Source organism: Mustela nivalis, assembly GCF_964662115.1.
Source record: "Mustela nivalis genome assembly, chromosome: 9".
In the NCBI taxonomy this organism is placed as follows: domain Eukaryota; kingdom Metazoa; phylum Chordata; class Mammalia; order Carnivora; family Mustelidae; genus Mustela; species Mustela nivalis.
In genome coordinates, this window is record NC_139028.1 from 70,838,719 (window position 1) to 70,844,286 (window position 5,568).

The window sequence follows — 5,568 nt, forward strand, 5'->3', positions numbered from 1 at the left end:
GGATCTAGAGAGTATAAATGCTAAGCAAAATAAGACACTCAGAAAAAACAAAAACCATGTGATTTCACTCATGAGGAATTTAATAAACAAAACAAATGAACAAAGGGGGAAAAACGATAGACAAACCAAAAACACACTTTTAACTGTAGAGAACAGATGGTTACCAGAAGGGTGATAGTAGGGGGCTTGGGTGAAATAGGTGAAGAGGATTTAAGAACACACTTATCTTGATGAGCATTGAGTAATATATGGAACTGTTAAATCACTATATTGTACACCTGAAACTAATATAACACTGTATGTTAGTTATACTTAAAATAAAAAAGGATAAAATACATTTAAAAAAACAAAGTGAGACCAATCAGCATGGTTACTGCACAGGTTTAGGCAAAAAGCTGGCTTTAACCAATATTGTGGTTTTGTGAAATGACAAAAAGAGAGGGTAAATGGAGTTAAAAGTATATGCAAGTGAATCATTATACTGACTGATCCTGGGATCTAAACTGGTTATGAAGTGAGGAGAGGACCTCAGGAAGGGTATGGACAATGAAAGGTGGTAGTCAAAAGAGTGCTGAAATCAAGTTACTAGGAGATGGCTGGAAGATAAAAGGTGGTGGTGGGGGGGTGGTGAGACAGTGAGCTACATCCGCCTGACATTATGGAGGGGTTAGTTTTGGGAACTAAGAAAATCAAAGGTATGACCATGGGAATGAATGCAGGAAATGGGAGAGGATAATATCAGCGGGACACTGTTATTCAAGGAATATGTCAGGGTGTTGAAAGGATTATCCACGTACGTAATATAATCACCGAGAATTAAATCAGGAGTAGTGTTGTGGGGAGTGAAACGAGCCACGAGCTATACTTTTTGAGAAATGAGAGTGAATGACCCAGAGATTTTTATGGATGACAGCAATAATGAAGGGAAATAAGTGATACAATTTGATGGCATGAGACTCAAAGCTGGGGAATTTAAAAGGAATACAAAGGGAGAAATGTCTGGAAACAGTGATAAGGTACAAGAAGAACATCTACTTCCAACTCTCGAGGAGTAATGGGACTGTGGGAGGAAAAAAACCACCTGAGAGGGCTGCAGTGAAAGCACTGACCTAAGAAAAGAGCCAGGGACAGAAGTGCCTGATGCTTCAGAATGCTCAACTTTAAATTCCCATTTTCAGTAAGATGCCTCCTCCCAGCTCCCAGCTGTTCTTGGTGACTGGGAAGCATCCTGGAAAGAGTGAGCCAGTCAGACATGTCTGACCCCGTAACAAAAGTCTTACTGGCAACACCTTAGTAAAAATGTGGACTGAAAATACAGTTTCCTCCTGAAACACCACTAAAATGACAGCAAAGCAATATTAAATGATATAAATCAAGGAGGACAAAGAACATGGGAGAAAAGATAATAGCACTCAAACACTGTCAACAAAATCTTTGAATCTGGAAGGTAAAAGACAAGCAACAACTGTTGGAGCAGTTCAAAGAAAGTAGAAACCTACTGGGGGGTGGGGGCTGAGGGCAAGGGGACAATAATAATAATAAGCAAGCAAATGTATACCACAGAACCCCAGAAAAGACTGAGTGAGGAGTCTAATTCAGTTTCTCCAGAGGACAAAAGAATGAACAAATGAAAGAGTAAGAGGAGAGGATTTCAGGTCTAATTTACTTTACAGTCTTTCAAGTAATCTTTGTGTTTTTAGCCCTCTACCCTTACCCCTTGCTATTCAGATAACTGATGTCTCCAACTCCTCACTCAGTCTTTTCTGGTTCAGACAGATCAGAATCACAGTGGTGGAATCAACTTAGGCGGAAGCTGGGATTCCCGCTTTGTTTTTGTTTCCCTTTAATCATCACTCTTTTCATTGCTGCCCTTCCCCTTACTCCTAACTCCTTACTATTTCTGAAATTCTACTCTCCATGGAGCATGCCCAGCTGTTCATCCTCTCTAGCTATCCTTCCTCAGAGCTTAGCACTGGCCCCCTTCAGACACCCCTGTGGTCTAATTGGTCTTCATGAGACCTGTTCACTTTAATATACTCCCCACTGGTTTGAATCCGTCAAAGAGAAACTATTATGAACTCAGACATGTGGGGGAACATTTTCTGTAGAACTTTCAAAATAGAGTAATTGTTTCTTCATATGATCAGACTCAGCACTGGTCAAATTCTCATGTCCTTACCCATTTTCAAAATAAGTAAGATGGGAAATCACGATAGCAGCTCCCCAAGTACAAGGTCATCCAGTATATCCATGGAGCCCAGCAGTTCATAACAGAATCCCAAGACATTCCACCTTAGTTTGTCACATGATGAAAGCAAAGTTAAATTCCTATTACTTAAGCTCATAATACAAAGATTTCATTTCCCCCGTCCTTTACCCTCCAAGTCTCTCCTCTGGCACAAACACAAGTATCTCCACTAGGTCAGCCATACTCTGTTTTCCCAACCTGTTTCTCCTGTTTCAGGAAACTGGCATGGTGGTTTGAGTAAGTCAACATCAAAGTACGTGATTTCCCTAGAGAGTTAACTTTTCTGTATTAATACAAATTTGGAGGCTACCCTGGCTCTAGTAAAAGCAATGCTAAGGGAGTACCTGGATGGCTCAGTCATTAATTGTCTGCCTTTGGCTCAGGTCATAATCCCAGGGTCCTGGGATCAAGCTCCACATCAGGCTCCCTGCTCAACTAGAGAGACTGCTTCTCCCTCTCCCACTCCCCTGCTTGTATTCCCTCTCTCACTGTACCTTTCTCTGTCAAATAAATAAATAAAATCTTTAAAAAAGAAGCTTAAAAAAAAAGCAACACTAAGATTAAATTACCCTTTCTGATTTTGGTGGCAGTGATTTGCTGGTTAGAGTCACAGGTCTAGGAAAGAGCGTGAAAGAATGGGCTGAAAAGAAAGAACAAAGTTTGTAGTCATCAGGCTACTTGAACGTTTGGACTGATCACTACTAAAAAAGTCAGATAAAGACCCATTTTTCTCCATTTTGGCCAGATATCTGGCAGCCCCAGTCTTCCAGAACATACCACGACCCATGAATAAAAGTGCCTTTAAGAAAACAGTTATCACAGTGTCCATATGCTTGACACAATGTGAGAAACAGCTGCCAGTAGGTCACTGGCCAGACAAATAAGACAGTAGCATAGTATATAACTCAGGATAAACTAATAATGGAAGGAAGAGGTGGCAGCCGACAGAGGAGTGCAAGCTATAATAAAAACAAGTTTGTCTCTGCTTTCTGATTCCATGAGAACAGTAACCTTCAACCCTTCCAATCTGGGTAAAGAAGATCATAACTCAAAGCCAAATTAATGAGTTTGTTTGTAGTGATGGCAGTGAGTCAACAAGAGACTACATTTGGTTTACAATGCCATTTAATAAGATGTCCTAGAGAATCAAAGAATTTTGACATTAGAAATTACTTTGGAGGGACACCTGGGTGGCTCAGTTGGTTAAGCCACTGCCTTTGGCTCAGGTCATGATCCTGGAGTCCCACATGGGGCTCCTTGCTTGGTGGGGAGCCTGCTTCTATCTCTGCCTCTGCCTGCCATTCTGCCTGCTTGTGCTCTCTCTCTCTATTTTGGATGTTGTGAAATGTGTAAGCCTGATGATTCACAGACCTGTACCCTGGGGGCAAATAATATATGTTAATAAAAATTTTAAAAAATAAAATTATGTATTATTGAAAATCCTTAAAAAAAAAAAAAAGAAATTACTTTGGGGCTCTCTTTATTCCACCTTCTATCCAATGCCAAAATCTTTTACAATACTGTTAGGAAATGATAATCCCACCTTTCACTTCCAGTGAAAGAAAATATAGAGATCATTCATTTAATTCATTTTGCTAAATAGTTGTACCTTGATACCACTCTGAGCCTTAGCTTTTCCTTCTGCAAAACTATGAACAATACTACCTTCTTTGCAGGTATTCTCATAGGCCTTGGTTTACAATAGATGCTTCCCTCCAATTGAGCCAGGATATGTATGCCTCTCTGCAACCTCCACCTACTGGAAATGCTTGCCTTCTGGTGCCAGAAAGAACATTTTCCATGACAGCTCTGAAGACAAGAATCATGTTATCATTGTCCTTTTCTAGATGCTCCACAAATTGTATACATGTCTCTATCTTACAAATGACAACTACATACAGAGTCCTTAATACTTTTTTTTTAACACCACACAAGCTTTATTTGTACAATCTGTAAGATTTCTAAATCTCTCAGACCGTAATACTTATAACTAAAGTGTTTTAACTAAACACCATCATCTTCACATAAACTTTTGTTAATCCAAGCTCTCCCCCACTGTACAAGAGCAATAGATTTTTAAAAAATAAAAGTCAAGATGTATTTTTTTAACTCTTTTAAAACTTAATTTTCTTCATTTTATTTTATGAAGATAATCATGAATCTTGATTCAGTCCCTCATTATTTAAGGTTGGGTAAGTCTTTTTAATTTTTTATGTATTTTTAAATTTTAAATATTTTTAAAAAGAGTTTATTTGAGAGAAAGAGATCATACGTGCATACAAGTTGGGGAGGGGCAGAGGGAGAAGAAGACTCCTCACTGAGCATGGAGCTTGATGCAGGGCTGGATCCCAGAACCCTGAGATCATCACCTGAGCCAAAGTCAGATGCTTACTGAGCCACCCAGGCACCCCTAATTTTTTAGATTTAGAATAAATGGACAAAACAAGACAAAATCTTTTGAGGTGGAATGGTAGTACCATCTAAGTAGTAGTGGAATTATAATTCTAAATTGTGATAAACATTGTCATAGCTAAAGAATGTTTCCTGTTGGCTCTTTAATCTTACTATTTCAATATTAAAATATTAATACTTAAAAGTTTCTATCATCTGTAAAATGTATTTATTTGAAATGTCATTTAGGCAATGGCTTTAACTACATATTAAGGCTCATTCAATAATTCTTCCCCTTCTGAAACCTGTCTTATTTGTTTGAACTAAATAAATATCTCCCTTTCTAGAAAAATATTCTCTTAGGCACTGCTGACCTACCATAAAAGATTGTTCTCATGTACTGTTAAATCTTTAAATAACTACCACATGCCAACCACTTCACAATTGATACTGTGTAGCAAGTACTATCATCACATGTTTTATAGACTGAAAAACCAAGCTCAGAGAGGTTCACTAATATGACCAAAGACATATACCCAATAAGAGACAGCTGAAGAGGAGCACCTGGATGGCTCAGTGGGTTAAAGCCTCTGCCTTCGGCTCAGGTCATGATCCCAGGGTCCTGGGATCGAGTCCTGCATTGGGCTCTCTGCTGAGCAGGGAGCCTGCTTTCCCTTCTTGCTCTCTCTGCCTGCCTCTCTGCCTACTTGTGATCTCTGTCTGTCAAATAAATAAATAAAATCTTTTCTTTTCTTTTCTTTTTTTTTTAAAGAGAGATTGCTGAAGGACTAGTAGCAATGGAAGAAATGAGGACTTCAAAGCCTTGTGTTCAGAGGACTCTATGAGAGAAACATTGATGCAATTAGGCTGTGCCTGGGCTCCCTAACCTTCCAGGGGCCCTGACACAGAGACTTTGTCAGACAAGCACA